The sequence below is a fragment of the Chrysemys picta genome, chromosome 8, assembly GCF_011386835.1.
Source record: "Chrysemys picta bellii isolate R12L10 chromosome 8, ASM1138683v2, whole genome shotgun sequence".
Classification (NCBI taxonomy): domain Eukaryota; kingdom Metazoa; phylum Chordata; order Testudines; family Emydidae; genus Chrysemys; species Chrysemys picta.
Window position 1 is genome coordinate 107186715 of NC_088798.1, and position 18217 is coordinate 107204931.

An 18217-nucleotide genomic window follows, 5' to 3' on the forward strand; every position below is an offset into this window, starting at 1 on the left:
GATGCTAATAGTGTTTTTGCTATTTAGAGTGTCATTAGAGTAGCATGTAATTATGGTCTGGCTTCAAATCAGAATGCACCTGAAATGGTAAGTACAATTGGAGCTGCAAAGCAGAAAGCCAAATCCTAGCCAGTGTCATGTGGATATTCTGGAGATGGGAATTTGTAACCAGTAGCACTGAAAGGGGAGTAAATACGGAGCTACCACTTCCCAGACATTTCCAAGCATTCAGATAGAACACTGCAGCTCTTCCCAAATCCCTGAGAAGAGGACAATAACCTTTCAGTAGTTAGACTCCCCATCATCTGCCTCCTATCCCTGTGCTGTTCTTGTCCTGGGGCTCTCTGGGGTGGAGATTAACAATGGTGTTTAAGTGGGGAACACGAGCCATTTCCCACTAAATCGTACTACTGCACAAGGCCACAGAGTCATTCTCACTTGGGACCGAAGCCAATATTCAAAGCTAGGGGTGGAGTCCTGGCCTGGCTAAAGTGAATGGCAAAAAGTCCCACTGAAGGCAGTGGGGTCAGGATTTCACCCCAGGTCTCTGGGACATGAATGGACTACATGCTGACCTCCTGGGCTTCTTAATAACTTGCTGCAACTGGGATATTCTCCCAAAGCTTCGACTGTATCAATAGTTAATTATCCGTCTTAACACACCGGAGCAACGTCACTTTGGGACTTTTAACTTTTTTTTCTTTGGGGAAAGGACAGAATGTTTCACACTGAACTCAAGATCATTCAGGAAGACGAGATTTCCTAGACAGGGAGTGCAGAGTAAGAACAAGGAGGGAGGGGGCGGGTGGAATAATTTTTTTCCATGCTGCCAATGTAATATGGAAGATGCTAATGCAATATGAAATACAAATGATAGGCCAAGTGAAATTCACTGATAACCACCCCAGAATTCTCATTCCATCATCAACTTTTATATTATCATAGATATGACACTATTTGAAAGTCACTAGTTGCATTTTATTTTGCCTACCTAAATCACTTGCACTTCAAATGATCTAGCCTAGATTAATTCTGATGTGGTTTTTTTTTTCATGGTTCCCATAAGCAGCAGACCCTGATGTTGAATTACTGCGTGGGGTCGTCTTTTTTCTTTTCTTTTTTTTAACGCTTCAAGAACGGCTGTGCGAGGAGACATGAGACAAATGGATGTCTTGGCAAAAGCTGCCCAGGAATTTGGATTTTAAAAACTAAGGGCAGGTCTTCACTACAGGGGGGGTCGATTTAAGATACGCAAATTCAGCTATGCGAATAGCGTAGCTGAATTCGACGTATCGGAGCCGACTTACCCCGCTGTGAGGACGGTGGCAAAATCGACCTCTATGGCTCCCCGTCGACGGCGCTTACTCCCACCTCCACTCGTGGAGTAAGAGCGTTGATTCGGGGATCGATTGTCGCGTCCCGACGAGACGCGATAATTCGATCCCCGAGAGATCGATTTCTACCCACCGATTCAGGCGGGTAGTGTAGACTTAGCCTAGGTCTCCAGAAGTCAAATCGGGATGTCTGGTCACCTTGGAAAAGTAGCCTCCCAGATTTAAATGTAATGCATTTTTATGCTCGAATGTTGAGCTAATGTCTTGGAGGTTGCCCGTCTGAATAGCTGTGAAAGAAGGCTCTCTGTTCACCTGCAACTCGGGATACAGTTCCAGTGGCCGGGGTCTGTGCTGGGTATGGCTGTGGGAGTTGGGGGTGGGGAATAATTCTTCATCGCGGGCTGCAGAGGAGCAGCATAGCCCCTGCAGTGGGTGCCTCTTCCCTTCCTGAGCACTGGATCTGAGCAATCCTAGCTCCACTGGCCCTGCTCCTCTCCTCCCCTGCCGAGGGTGACCAGAGAGCAAGTGTGAAAAATCAGGGCAGGGGGTGGGGGAGGGGGGCAATAGGGGCCTATATAAGAAAAAGCCTCAAATATCGGGACTGTCCCTATAAAATCAGGACCCCTGCCCCGTTCCCTAGCACCCCTGAATGCTAGTTGTTCGATAGAAGGCAGCCCGGCAGCACATCGTGGCAGGGTGGTCTAATGGATAGGGCACAGGACTGGGCATTGGGAGACCTGGATTCCAATCCCAGAAACGAGAGAAAACTAAAGCTTACGTGCCAGATTCTCAGCCGGCGTAAAACAGTCCAGCTCTTTCGAAGCCGATAAAGCTGTGCTCCTGTACATGAGCTGAGGATCTGTTCTTGTGGGAGAGTTAGCGTGGCAATAGCCAGTGTATATTAGGATGGTTATTAAGTAAATATTTACATTGTGATAGTACCCAAAGCCTGCTGGATGCTGTGCAAACATCGAAGAGGAACGTTCCCTGCCCGAAAGGGCTTATAGTGTAAAGTATACTCGCTACGTGCTACGTGCGAGCTCTATTTTAATCTGGAATGCTCTCCATGCTGGGCCTGATGAACTGGTAGCTATCCAAAGGGGATCTTCTTGGAATCCACAGTCTTTGTGCATTAAAAAAATGATCCGGCATTTTTAGTTCAGATGCAGTCGTGGCAAAGCATTAATATGGTCAAGACGTACCATGCTTGATGCCAGGAGAGGTCTGCATTGGGTAGACCCTCACAATCGAATTGGTCATCTGGGATACCGGTGTAAGGGGTGCCTTGCTCCAGTAGTGCCCCAAACGGTGTGCATACCTACACACCTCTGCTGCTCATGCGGCCGTTTCTGAGACTGGCAGTTGTTTCATATAAAAGAGTTGTTTCTGTTTCACTGCAGGCCCTTTTTTCAGGGTCAAAAGGAGTTCTAGAAATATCTGCCTGCCCCAGAGAACATAGTTATGTACAGCAAAGGGTAATTGCCTTTGGGGAGTGTAAGGGGGGAGTTGTGCTTCCAATTTTGTTGCAAACTACTTAAACCGGTGGAGATAAGCTGCTGCATGAGGATTTGGGGGGGGGGTGCCCTGTTGAAAGATGTTCTCCTTGTCCACTCCAGGAAGGCTTGACCTGTCCTTACGTGGTTCCTCCCATGAACAGATACTGACCAAAGAAGGGGAAGAGTTCTCCATGACTGTTAAATGGGGATTTGGAGGCAGCTGTGTGCTGAAGGAGGGTCTGATTCTGTAAGGTGCTGAGAAACTGGGAGTTGAGGGTCCTCACTGCCTGGCAGGATAAGGTCCCTGAAGTTCTGCAGTGGATAGTTCTTGAAGTTGAATAGTCCCTTTGACTGCTCTAATCTTAGGGTGACCAGATAGCAAGTGTGAAAAATTGGGACAGAGGGTGGGGGGTAATAGCCTATATAAGAAAAAGCCCCAAATATTGGTACTGTCCCTATAAAATCGGGACATCTGGTCACCCTATCTAATCGCCAGTGAGTTGAGAAGGAAGGGAGAATCTGGTGGTCAAGGACTCCTTTTATCCACTGAGGCTGTCTGCTTTTAGTCTGGTCAGTTCGTCTCCTAGCCTGGAAGGACTACCCCTGCTGAGGACTGAAAAAGAACTCTGAGCTGCTCAGAGAGTACTACGTAGGGGGTACCCAAGGTCAAGCAACTGTATGAACATAAAAAAAGAATACTGCGTTGGCAGTGAAAATTGTACTTCAGAGACCTTTCCTTTCACCCTTTAAATTTATGGGGTCTGTGACAGTCCTCCCCACCCCATTGCTATCACTGCAGCTTAGGTGGATGTGATGGGTTGTCTTTTTTGTGCTCGTTTTACTGTCCGCTAGCCAACATGGTACTACAAACATTCCCTGGTTCATTTTCTTTTTTTTTCTCCCCCCCTTCCCTTCAAAAACTGCTTATCTTTCACTTCTGCCTTTCTCCCTGTGGGGTTCCTGGGTAGGTCACAAAGGCTGCACCACTTTAAACTGCTAGGCTTAAGGCAGACAGGAAGGACGATGCAAGAAAGCTAGGTTCAGTCCCTGCTCTACCACAAAGCTCCTGGGTGATCTCGGGCAAGTCATTTAGTCTCTATGCCTCAGTTCCTCATCTGTACAATGGGGTGTTGTGATGATAAATACATTAAAGACTGTGAGGTGCTTAGATAGTATTGTACCGTGGGCTGTATAAGTACCTCTCTAGATAAATAGGCTTGGCAGTTTCTTTTCTTTCAGTGATTTAAAAAATGAACCCACTCTTTATGAGGGAGGTAAAGAAACTCACAGGTCTGCCCTGACCTAGGATTGCCAACGCTCATTCAAGCAGAGGTGAGCGTAGCTTCAGAGCTGATTTCTCTTTCTGTAGAGAGTAATGTTCTGTGTCGATTAAATGTGTTGGTTGTGATGCTGATGTATCTTTAGAATTCAAAATATAATGAACGAAATCCTCATCCCATCCTATCCGAGTTTGCTTCTGGCTTTGGGGGTATGTAAGCCTTTCCCTTGGTGGTGATTTCTCAGTGGAGAGTAAATATTAAAACTGACTGACGTCTCTGGGGCTAGCCGAGTAAGGTCTTCAAGGTTCAGGCGTCTAAGCACAGTCCAAGACACAGAGCTCCATGGCTGGGAAAGAGAAGGTCTCTCTGCTCCTTTTCTCAAAGTTAGGAGCTGTAGAGGCCAAGTTATAAAGTGACACTGCATCCATAAAAAGAACAGGAGTACTTGTGGCACCTTAGGCTTGGTCTACACTAGCCCCCTAATTCGAACTAAGGTACGCAACTTCAGCTACGTGAATAACGTAGCTGAAGTCGAAGTACCTTAGTTCGAACTTACCTTGGTCCACACTCGGCAGGCAGGCTCCCCCGTCGACTCCGCGGTACTCCTCTCGCCGAGCTGGAGTACCGCAGTCGACGGCGAGCACTTCCGGGTTCGACTTATCGCGTCCAGACTAGACGCGATAAGTCGAACCCAGAAGTTTGATTGCCAGCCGCCGAACTAGCGGGTAAGTGTAGCCAAGGCCTTAGAGACTAACGAATTTATTAGAGCATAAGCTTTCGTGGACTACAGCCCACTTCTTCGGATGCATATAGAGTGGAATAAATATTGAGGAGATATATATACACACATACAGAGAGCATAAACAGGTGGGAGTTGTCTTACCAACTCTGAGAGGCCAATTAAGTAAGAGAAAAAAAACTTTTGAAGTGATAATCAAGCTAGCCCAGTACAGACAGGTTGATAAGAAGTGTGAGAATACTTACAAGGGGAGATAGATTCAATGTTTGTAATGGCTCCGCCATTCCCAGTCCTTATTCAATCCTGAGTTGATTGTGTCTAGTTTGCATATCAATTCCAGCTCAGCAGTCTCTCGTTGGAGTCTGTTTTTGAAGTTTTTCTGTTGTAATATAGCCACCCGCAGGTCTGTCACTGAATGACCAGACAGGTTAAAGTGTTCTCCCACTGGTTTTTGAGTATTATGATTCCTGATGTCAGATTTGTGTCCATTAATTCTTTTGCGTAGAGACTGTCCGGTTTGGCCAATGTACATGGCAGAGGGGCATGCTCTCTGTATGTGTGTATATATATCTCCTCAATATTTATTCCACTCTATATGCATCCGAAGAAGTGGGCTGTAGTCCACGAAAGCTTATGCTCTAATAAATTTGTTAGTCTCTAAGGTGCCACAAGTACTCCTGTTCTTTTTGCGGATACAGACTAACACGGGTGCTACTCTGAAAACTGCATCCATAGCACATCTGCACTTGTGCTGAATTAATCATAAGAACATAAGAACGGCCAGACTGGGTCAGACCAAAGGTCCATCTAGCCCAGTATCCTGTCTGCCGACAGTGGCCAATGCCAGGTGCCCCAGAGGGAGTGAACCTAACAGGTAATGATCAAGTGATCTCTCTCCTGCCATCCATCTCCACCCTCTGACAGACAGAGGCTAGGGACACCATTCCTTACCTGGCTAATAGTCATTAATGGACTTAACCTCCATGAATTTATCCAGTTCTCTTTTAAACCCTGTTATAGTCCTAGCCTTCACAACCTCCTCAGGCAAGGAGTTCCACAGGTTGACTGTGCACTGCTAAGCCTGCTCCCCCCTGGCAACCCAGTGCAGGCTGTACAGAGAATACATCAAATTAGTTCAACAAAGCTGTTCTCAGAGTGGCTGAACAGCACTGAGTTGTGTTGTTACTCTCCGGCTGTATATCTCAAATGGGTTTTTGGCCTAACATTCATAGACATGGTGACCTACATCACAGAGCAGCAGCCCGTCCCTCCTCACACCACGTGTCTGGATAAAAATCTGCTTTAGATTTTTTTTTTTTTTTTTTTGATCAAAGAAATCACTCTAGTCCTTTGTAGGTAATGGAAAAACGTTTTAATTTTCCATGTTCAAAATCACCATAGCAGCTGTTTAAGTGAAAAAATCTGTTCTACAAGAAAAAAAATGCCAGTAAGTGACAAGTGCTCACAGCATCTGTTGTTTATGTGCAATTTACAGCAAACGAAACAAAAAATATCAGAATCTCGCTTCATTAATTTCATTGTTTTTCTATAATAATATTTTATTGTTGTTACAACAAAAGTACAAACCACATTAACACGCCCATAATTGTATTTCATAAATATACATCCAACTTAACATATCTGTATAATTCCTACTAAATTGCCTGAGAGTTCTACATATTACCTATACAGCTTTATTTCTGTTAATAAAATGTTGTAAACAAAGAATTTATATAATTTTAGACCCATCTGCAGCATTTTCTTTTTATCCCATTATGAAGGTTCTTTAGGCTAGTACAGGGGTAGGCAACTTATGGCACGCGTGCCGAAGGTGGCACGCACACTGATTTTCAGTGGCACTCACACTGCCCAGGTCCTGGCCACCGGTTCGGGGGACTCTGCATTTTAATTTAATTTTAAATGAAGCTTCTTAAACATTTTAAAAACCTTATTTACTTTACATACAACAATAGTTTAGTTCTATATTATAGATTTATAGAAAGAGACCTTCTACAAATGTTAAAATGTATGACTGGCACATGAAACCTTAAATTAGAGTGAATAAATGAAGACTCGGCACACCACTTCTGAAAGGTTGCCGACCCCTGGGCTAGCGTATATCAGTTTAAAATGTAATTGTTCAAGAGTTGTATATAAAAAAAAAAAAGGGGGCTTTCATGCTAGTCTCTTTGGAGTTGTATGCTTTTTCCAGTTTTTTGTTCCTTTATTGTCTTTAGAGAGATGAAGTGGCATAGCATGGACATGTGCCTGTGCAAGTTTGCATTGGTTTGAGTTAATCTGGTCTAAACCCCTGTGTGGACACTGTTATATCCGCGTAAGAGTGATTTATTTGGTGTATCTTAAACCTGTTCTGAATTGACTTAAGCTAAAGCAGAGTAAATCTGGTTTAAACCAGAATGAGAGCATCCACACAGCTTTTTGCATCGGTCTAACTAAGTTGGTTAAAAATCGCAACTTAAACTGGTGCATCTCTATGTGTAGGCAATAGTTGTATCTCCTGGTCCTTAAACCCCCACTCCTTCATTGATATTTGCTAGCATGGACCTATACAGTTTGATGTCAGTTTTTCTATAGCATGTGTCAAAGTATTGCACGTCACAGTAGTAAAGATTGTGAACCACAGGCAATCAGATAAAAATGTTGCGAGGGGGTTTGTACATGAAAACTCTCTCCCCCGCCCCCAGTTTATCTTGAAACCTTTTACCTCGTACTTCAGCTTACAAGGTGTTATTTTTGCTGCGAGGGGGAGATGCCATGTACCATTGATGCACCTCTGGATTCCACAGCCTAAAGTGAAAGGTCTGTATATAAATGCAGCTAATGAAATTGGGGACTGTGTGGCCTTCAACCATTTAAGGTAATGGCATGAGCAATCGCACTCCATTACTTTTGAGTGGTAGCAGTTCATACTAAAGCACTGGTTCCCCGAGGAGCCAAGGAGTTCTGATTGAATCTTAGTCACAAAATAGACAGAGAAGATAAGTGCGTTGCATGGCAGATGACAAGTCTGATCAACAGCGACTGCAGGGTCGTCTGAGTTTTTGGTTTGATTCTGTAAATCTTTCCTTTTTTTCCTTTCAGCACAGTCTCATTCACTAGCCCTTTGACAAAGGCATTGTCAGGAGACTCTTGTTACCAGAGGTGTTGTCTCATTCCTCCCTGTCATCCAGTGGAGTGTGCTAGTGATGATATTGGCCCATGGGGTATTTTGCAGCAGAGTCCTTATGGTTTCATCCGTCTGGAATTATTCATTGTTAGAGCTGAGCAAACTGTGAGCGGCAAACAGTTTATCTGGTGGAGTCTGCCCTGGAGTCGGGGGTCTATGCACCATGCCTGGGGCTTAATCCTTGGCCCCTGCTCCAGTGCAAAACAGCCAGGAAACTGGCTTAACCAGCTAGGCTGGGGATTCTCTTGGTGTGGTGGAATCCCTGGGTGGCTCCTACACCATAGCCCCTGGTCTAGAATTCATGCTGGACCAATGCCAGGAGGAAAGGAAAGTTGCCCTTAGTACCACCACTGTGCTTTGGAAATCCCTAGCCAGTGGACTGGTACCTGCGGCTGTTCTAAAGTGTGTTAGGAACCAGGCTGGCATAGAAACAGCCTCACAGAGGAGGAGCTGCGGATGGCTCCTTCATTGGGGTCTCTTCCCCTGCACTCTGCATATGAGGCACTGCTGAAAATCTAGAGCCTATGTGCAGGCCTGTGCCATAATGGCAGAGCCCGGTCATTTATTTCCGAAGGAGCATGGAGGTGAGATGCTCAGGTCTCTGCCAGTGAGCAAGGATTAATCCAATACATGCGATAATTTACTGGGTGAGGATCAGTGACAGAAAATGTAATTATTGCCCAGCCCAGGTTGGCTATCAGAGAGACTGAGAGAAATATTCCTATTACTCATCCTGGCTAATGAACATTTCAACTGCAGGAAGATTTGGAAACCAATATTACTTAATTTGTGTTTCTCGCTGGAAATAGAACTTTTCTGCTGCATTTCGCTATCGGTCTCCAAACGGGGCAGCTGCACTTGCCTTTAACCAAAAGTGCTTGCTGGGGTTTCATCTGAATGTCATGCTTTGTTTCGCAAAGACACGATGACTCCAGTTGCAGCCAGTGCTTTCTCCGACCTGCGCACACTACTGCAATCCCAGAGCTTGCTGCTTGGATCTTGCTTTGCCCGCCATAGCGAGGCTGGGTGGGGTTTGCTATCATATCTATTTATTAATAATTTATACCTTAAAACCCCCCAGACTCTAATCTCTGCCGTGTTACGTGCACATGAGCTAGTCTTGGGCTTGGTCTGCATTTGCGTCTACACTGGGGGTTATGTTGATGGAAGAGGGCTGTCACCCCTTCTCTTTCCTCTCGCATTCCCTTCATTTGTTTGTTACATCCACTTGTTGCCTCTTGTCCTAAACTGGGTCTGCACTGCACCACCCTTGTTCACGCTAGCAAAACTCTACTTCACAAGTTGTCCCGTTGATGTGGCACCCTGGCCACTTGGCCCCTCCTGCTCCTGGTGCATCTTTCTGCTGGGGGCTTCCCAGGAGGGTGGCACAGGGTTCCCAGTGCTAGCCCTAGCTCACCGCTGTGCTGGGGACCACAGCAGGGAGCAGAATCTGGCCCCTTATCTTCAGTTCTTGAGGAGCTTCTGCAGTGCAGCAAGGAGACAGGGATTCCTTCTTACCCATCTGGCTATGAGCAACTTCTCATCCCCTCCCTATCAGCTAGGACAGAGGATTACAGAAAGGTGAGGATCCCTTTGGACTGTAGCATTTAACACTTCTGTGCCTGATTATAACCTCTGATTGCTGATGTGATCAGCCCAGTGGGAAGCAATTAGAATGGAGTAGAGGTTCACTCTATAGGGAGTGAAACAACATTGAAATCCACTTAAGCAACTGAAGATGTTCACTCCATTCTACTTCACGATCACTCTAATGTTCGCTGTAAGAGAGTTCCAGCTATTCACTGTAAATTAATGTGATTTTTTTTTAACCTCCTGCGAGTGATTTTAAAATAAATTATATCGGAGCCAGATTTCCAGAGGTGCTGAGCACAGGCAGTCACTCGGTGCTCTTGGAAATCAGACACGTACGTAACAGTCAGGTGCTCCATGATTGTGGAATATGCAGCTAAATCTCCCCTTTGCCACAGAGCTGTGTTGCAGAATCTAACGTGAGACTTAGAAACCAACCAACCAAGTTTGTACACCTAATGGTTGTGAAGAAAACCACCTGCATTAGTCTACAGCGAGCCAGAAACAACGGCTATAGGGGAGATGTGTCCTGCTCTATTCATCTCAATGGGATGTTAAATTGGACACCTTAATTACAACCATTGTTGTCAATTTCACTGCTAAAACATCCAGCTAAGATTTCAACCTGCAATACTAAATCACTTGTCTCCTGCCAGAAACTTGAGTTTTCCCCTCCCGGTTCCTCTGACACACTCCGGCATTTTCGATACAAACTTTTGCAGTATTTTGAAAGTTAAAAATTTAGGACAGCATTAATTGCTGTAAATATCCCATTAGATAACAGAAGGATCAATTGACAGTATTGATTGTATTGTTCGTTTCATGTTCTGTACGGGCATCCACCACACCCCACTAAAAGCAATTGGAAAATCTCCCATTGATTTTAGTGGGCTTTCGATCAAGCCTTTAAAATCCGTCCATGTAGCACAACATTTCCACTCTGCTACACCAGCGCACCATAGAATCCAGGCCCTTTGCTGCAGAATTAAGTCAAGCTCGCTGCAGAGTGCATGGGGTCTTGTGTTTAAGTGTGCACACATGCTCTGCCAGTAACGAACTAGTAGTCTGATGTGGTGAAGTTCTGAGGACTAGAGGTAGCTTCACTGTAAGTAGAAAACAGGCTGGCTGGTGCATCATGATTTGTTATATAGGACCCAAGTGGCGAATACGAGTACCCTTCTGATCTTGTGAGCTATATAAAATAGATTGTAGCTGCATCCGGTGCCAAAAGTTTGCTCAGAACCGTTCACATTGGCTTTAAAAATGGTGAACCTGTTCAGTGATGTGGCGGAGGATACATCTACACAGGGATAAAAGACCCGCAGCATGGCTGCGGCTGGCCTGGGTGGGCTGACTCTGGCTCGCAGGGTTCAGGCTGCAGGGCTAAAAATTGCTCTGTAGGTGTTCAGACTCGGGCTGGAGCCTGGGACGCGCCATCCTCGCAGAGAGCCCCAGAGCTCAGGCTCCAGCCTGAGCCCAAACACCTACACAGTGATTTTTCAGCCCCGGAGCACAAGCCCGATCCCAGTCCAGCCATGGGTTTCTTATCCCTACGTAGACGTAACCTCAGAGGAGTTCTATGTGCCTTTGCTGGGAGTTAAAAACTCTCTTTAAGATCAATAGTGCCCTTTGTAACCTTCCATAACATGTGGGAGGCAATTGCAAGATGGATTAAAAATAACAATTTAAAAAAATAAATAAAAAGAATCAGAGTTGTCAATTTAAATTGGATTTTTTTAAATGTAAATTAAAGACAGGTTTATTTTTTTTAAATAAAACCTATTAGAAAATCAACCAAAATTAATATTAAATAGTACACGTTTGCAGTCAATATTTAAAGGAAGTTAAACCATCAGGGACTGGTGGAAGGCACTGGCTAAGCACCTGGAACCAGAGTTTATTGAAGTGCTAAACCAGTTTTTGACAGCAGTAGCCTCTTCTGCAGATGCAGAGAGAATATTTTCTTCATTTCAGTTTATTGAGCTTGTTCAATTCAATGAGTAACTCATTCAAAGCTAAGAAATGGATTGGGAGTTGAAAAAAATAGGAAAGCTTGTTTTCCTCTTCCAATCTATAAATAAAAACTAGATGCGAGAACATGAGATCTACTAGTTCTAAAATCTTGAAGGACATGGTGATCAGAAACAATCAGTTCAGTTCCCTAACTTTTCTTTCTTTGTTTAATAAATCAATTAGTTTTAAACGTAAAACATGTTTTAATAAACTCTTTGATAAACCTTTTTATATATTTGGCACATTTAGTTTTATTTAATTACAAAATTCTCGTTTTCTGCATTTTAATTGAGTTTGAATTTCCATTTAAATAGAGCTTGATACAAATCGCAAGCAAATATTAATCTAATAAAAAGTTAAACTACATTATTTCTTAAATAAATGTGTATAGATCTTCCTGGTTAGCAAAAAAGAAGCACCAAATGTAGTTAGCTGAAAATCAACATTTCTCAGTGGGTTGAGCATTGGCCTGCTAAACCCAGGGTTGTGAGTTCAATCCTTGAGGGGGCTACTTAGGGATTTGGGGCAAAATCAGTACTTGGTCCTGCTAGTGAACGCACGGGGCTGGACTTGATGACCTTTCAGGGTCCCTTCCAGCTCTATGAGATAGGTATATCTCCATATATTAACCAATGAGAATCAACATTTCCTTAGGAAAATAACTAAAAAGCACAAATGCAAAACACTATTCAATGATTTAAATCAAAGTTTCCTGCTTGCTGTTTTACATCATGATTAAAATCAGCGATTTAAATCGGTCCACTCTGCGCATGTGGCTAATTGGTTTGGACATAGGGTGAAGGTATCGGAATAAGGGAAAGAAGACTAGTATCTTTTTCACTACAAGCTGCCAATCTGGGCCCTGGTCTACACTGGGGGGGCAGGGGAGGAGGTTGATCTAAGATACGCAACTTCAGCTATGCGAAGGACGGCGTGAGGACGGCGGCGAGCGGATCGCTGTCGCTCCCTCGTCGACTCCGCTTCCGCCTCTCGCTAGCTGGAGTTCTGGATTCAACGGGGAGCGAGTTCAGGGATCAATTTATCTGTGTCTAGACGAGATGCAATAAATCGATCCCCGATAGATCGCTCTCTACACGCCGATCTCTACTTGCCTTACCGTTGGCAGGCTTAAGGTCCTTCCTTAAGGGAGCCTGATCTGTGTGACCTTTGGCAAGTAATGCCAATTGCATCATTATCTCTGATCAGTTAGTACCTGGATAAGAATCCCAAATATATACAAAGGACCTAGACTCCGGGCATGATTGTGCATTTCAAATACAGAGGTCATTTTGTAGTTGTACTTTCCCTCTCTCCCTGCATTCTGGGGATTTAGTATGCACCTTACAGCGATGTAATACATTCCAATTCTTGTGCCCCCCTCGCCTCCAAAAAGGTAAAAAAATTGCTCTCAACAAAGAACTATAATATTCAAATATAAATACATTTGACAAAAGTGTAACTGCATGCATATCAAGACCGGACAGTGCTTGACTAAAATCATGAAGACTGACTCCCATGAATCAAGACTCCCAATTAAGTAGAATGCTACAGAAATCGGCTTTCCTGCTACCAGCCTGTATCAAGAAGAAACAGGACTTTTGCAAGACAAATAACAGGCCCCAAATGCTTATCTAGCAAAAACACATTGAACAAAACAAACTTGACTCCTTCCACTGAACGTTTTGAGCTGATGAGAAAACTCCGTGAACTCTGCAGCAATGGGAAATAAGGGGACAAACAGAAATCGAAAAGGGAGCAGAGCTTGCTCAAGGTGCAAAATTGGAAGTGATGCTGTGATTATTAGTGATTCCACAATCTCTCTGCTGCATCGTCCGTTCATCCCACCATTGACCTGGGATGGTGGTCAAGGGCTTGCATGATGTGGGCACCAGCTAGTGCTAGAATATTGAAGATGTAAGGTTTATCCTCGTGCATATGTCCTGAATCATGCTGCCCTGCATCGGCAGAGCAGCTTGGGATCCTCTGTTTCCCTGTATTTTCTATAGTTATACTGAAATGGGAAGCATTCAGCCCTTGGAGACTCTGTATTTGATGTGTGTATTATCTATGATTCCCAGACAGAACTCTGTGGTAAGCTGGATGTAAGGTTGAGCGTACATAATTTCAGGGTAAAAAAACATTACAGGGATTATTCCAAACCAAATATTTAGAAATCCAAGAAATTCAGAGTTAAGGTTAAATTTAAAAGAAATCCAAGTTTCTGTTGTTTGCTGTGTATCTCCAATATCTTTAGGGGAAGATTTTCAAAGGCACAAAAGGGAGATGAGTGCCTACCTATCCTCTGTACTTTTGGATCTAAATTAGCTGTTACCACTCAAGAAAGAGATCTTGGAGCCATTACGGGTAGTTCTCCGAAAACATCTGTTCAATGTGCAGCGGCAGTCAAAAAAACAACCTTAGGACCCATGAGGAAAGGGATGAATAAGAAGGCAGAAAATATCATAATGCAACTATATAAATTCATGGCACGCCCACACCTTTAATACTGCGTGCAGTTCTGATTGCTCCATCTCAAAAAAGATACGTTAGAATTGGAAAAAGTTCAGAGGAGGGCCACAAAATTGATTAGGGAACAGCTTCCCTCTGAGAAGAAATTAGAAAGACTAGGATGGTCCAGTTTAGAAAAGAGGTGACTAAGGGGGATACGATAGAGATCTGTAAAATCATGAATGGTGTGGAGGAAGTGAATAGGGGAGATTTATTTACCCCTTTACATAACACAAGAACCAGGGGTCACCCAAGGAAGTTAATGAGCAGTAGGTTTAAAACAAACATAAGGAAGTACTTCGTCACACAACACACAGTCAACCTGTGGAACTCGTTGCCAGGGGATATTGTGAAGGCAAAAAATATAACTGATTTCAAAAAAGAATGAGATAAGTTCATGGAGGACAGGTCCACCAATGACTATCAGCCAGGAAGGTCAGGGATGCAGTCCCATGCTCTGGGGGTCCCTAAAACTCTAATGCCAGGAGCCAGGAGTGGACGACAGGGGATGAATCACAAGATAATTGCCCTATTCTGTTCATTCTCTCTGAAACATCTGGCACTGGCCACTCTTGGAAGACAGGATATTGGGCTAGCTGGACCATTGGTCTGACCCAGTATGGCCATTCTTATACAAGGGGACATGGGCAAGTTAAACTCGCCTCCCCAGTCCTCAGGGCATCATCAGAGTGGTGAGCTGCTGCTGCTGAATGGATGTGGGGTGGCCAGACAGTCCATTTGACTGACAGTATTCCAGGGATTAGTGGGGAGTGGGTTCGTCCACTCATCCCACCAGAGATGAAGAATGTAGACATGGGCCCATCTTGCTGCATTCAGAAGAAAGCTTGGAAGGAATTGGCTGCCTCCTCCCCTCTACCTACCCCCTCCAAGAAGACAGCAGAAGATTAACAGATAAGGGGTGTGGTGAGGCTGTGGGTAAATACTTGATATTGGCAGTATATTTATTGTTAGTGCCCTTCACTCTAGCACAAGCTGACTACTCTGAGGGAGAGTTTTGAGGCAGGTAAGGGAAAGATCGAGGAAGCTCTGAGCTCGAGAGATTTGTATTGTTTTATAAGAAACAAAGGAACAGGAAGAGGAACTGGCTGATGTATTGTTGACCAGGGTTTCCGGGCTGGAAATTGCACTGCATAATACAGTATGTTCTGTAGGGAATGAGAAGTGTCTCTCTTTGATTGACAGTTAAATCCCAGGGATTATACTGTTTATTGTATACAGCAGAGAACAAGCTGTTTCATGCTGATGTTAATTCAGTCTTAGCGATCACACTGCATGTAAACTACAAGTACTAGCAGGTGGCTTCTGAAGGAGAATGTAATTTCTAAGGTGTTATACCACACAGTGTGGAGAACAGGAGGTGACTTGGTGATATGTCAGAGATTACACTGTATACCAAAGGGGAAAGAGAGCAGAGTTTGGAGTTGAAACTGAGTTCATTCGGATGTTTCCCACCAGTTGTCCAGGAAGTTGAGAGGGAGTTTACACTGCTTCCCATTACATATGATTACTATTTTTTAAAGCATTTTAGAACTGAAATATTTCCAGCTTGTAGGAAAGAAAGACATTTACCTTTTCAGGCCTTTTTACACGCTACTGTTTGTCTCAAACAGTTGCTTAGACTTCTTACAATAAAGATTTAATGTTCATCCAAACTAAAATGGCTGGCCAAATATTCCTACTCTCTTTATCCCACTGGTTAACTAAAGGATGTAGCACACACAGAATGGCTGGTTCTGAACTGTGTAATCTAGCTAGGTATTCTTCATTATTATTTAATATTGGACCCTGGTTCTGATCTCACTTCAGTTATAGACCAGTGTGATTCCATTGACTTCAGCAGCGTAACTCTGGATTCACCTGAGTAAAAGTGAGAGCAGAATCAGCCGTTTGGTTTTCAGTACTACTCATGTTGAGCTCCGCTTTGCTAATTTCAGTGGTAGACCTGAGTATTAGTTAGAAGAACTGGTTTGTCTTCACTACCACATGCCACCTCCTGAATTTATCCCATCTCTCTTCCATCTAAATGATCTAGGCACAGAGAATAGTAGGTCAACTTTTCATTTCAACTGGAATGTTAGACCAAATGGCCGGGAGTAGTATCTCAGTACTGTTAGTCTTTTTGCAGTGGAATTTTTTAAGGGTGGCCAGCAATCTCTCTTCTTTGAATTGCCGATTCAGTAATCCATCTCTGTTTAAGCATGTGCTTAAGTGAATATAGGTGGACTTAAGCACATGCTTAAATGCTTAGCTGAATTGGGGCCCAAGTGTCTTTAATTCAGATGCTTGTATGCTGGGGTTGTTTTTTTTAACGTTTTTTTTTTTTACGGACTAAAACAAAATGTCTCCCAAGAAAAAGTGTGTGAAGCATTGAATTGGTATTTGACTATGATACAGCAGAACATGCTGAAAAAGATGCATAAAATTAGATACAACAATCACATTTTCTTTTTCTTTTCTTTTTTAAAAAAATTATTGGAAAGAAGCAACTGTGTAGTTACTTTCTCTATGCTTTCTTGGGCCTAGACCCTTCAAAGCAGAGAACAATCCTTTCTTTTCTTTTTTTCTCCCTCCAAATTGACACACGCCTTGGAATTGTAATTTCCATGCTCTCCATGTGAAATATAGACTTTTCTTTTTAAAAAAGCATTCAAATAGTATTTTCATATTAAAATTCATGGAATTAATTGCCTGAAGTCAGAACGAAACCAGGTATAAATAGACCTTCCAAAATGTTGTTTCCTCTCTTCTTCCTGCTATGTATTTTAAAAAAAAGTCTCTGGAGCCATAACTCTGGTATTTGATGCAACAAGGGATACACACTGGCATCTGTAATACAAATGAGTAGGACTTTTTTACTTTCAACAGAATAAGGTCATTATAAGTCCTCAGCACTTGTGTTGCCTCAGGCGATATGTATTTTGAAATAGCAGCGTGGTTCCTGACTTTTTAATAAGGAGACAATTGTATGAGAACAGTGACAAATTAGCATCACTAATCTTCCAGTGACCTACCTACCGGCACAAAAAAAAATCCTGAATGTATAATGATTGATTGACTAAAACATTGCAGCATGAAAAAAAAAATGGAGTCCAGTCATAGACATGTCTCAGTCGCTGTAGTCCCTTTCTTTAGTTTATTGTGGTGAGTAGTGTAATAAACTATCCAAAAGTTTAACAGTCCATTAGGTCAACTCTATTTCTAGTCTAGAAATTCTGTTTTTGTCATGGCAAATATGAAAGATTGGCCAGAAGAGGTACATTAACGTTGGTATTTGCTTTCACTCCAAGCAAGGTATCTAATCAGGCTTGACAAAGCTTTTTCTTTCTTACTTGGGGAACTTCTAGATTGTACACTGTTTCCATGGCACTTGGCAATTGACCCAGATAACATTCTCTGGTCCATGCCTATTAGACTTTGCATACAGCGCAGTTACACCGGAAGTGCATTCTGGTGAGTTTAAACCCATACATTGAAGCATCAAGAAGTTTGGGCAACTTGCTTCAAATCCTTCATTCCTACTGTGTGGCATATTGTTCGTAAATCTGTTTTTGGGGGGCTGATGGAGATCTTGAGGTTTTTCAGTCTATTATGCTTTATTTTTCACTTAATATTACTATTTGTTATTTGCAGTAAAATCCCAAAGCCCCACTCAGGATCGGGGCATCTTTGTACTAAACTCATGCATGGTAAGAGGCAACCATGGAATGGTTTACAAGCTAAACATAAAAATACCTGAAGGAAGGGGGAGTTGGATACCATGTACAAGCAAACTGATTAGGGTGATGATTAGCATGTATGCTCTGTTAGCTTACTCTCTCTCTCTATCCCAGGAGAGCAGAGATGAAATAGGCGGGCTTGCGCAGTATGTGCATACATTAAGTATGTCTCACTCTACCATCACCAACTCCGTTTAAGCATTCTGCTTAGTGTACGTTTCCTGTGAGAAGAAAAGTTACCATTAGAACTGCCACTAGAAGGGAATCAAAATACTATGAGCCAAATTCTGCCCTGACTTACAGACCTTTGAGGGACATAGATAGCTATGTCGG

At 43.3% G+C, this 18217-nt stretch overlaps 1 protein-coding gene across 5 annotated transcripts in view; it reads left to right on the forward strand.

Moving 5' to 3' along the window:
* SGCD (sarcoglycan delta) overlaps positions 1–18217 on the forward strand; it is a 504512-nt gene that overhangs the window by 126710 nt on the left and 359585 nt on the right. The gene's annotated exons all lie outside the window — the stretch shown is intronic.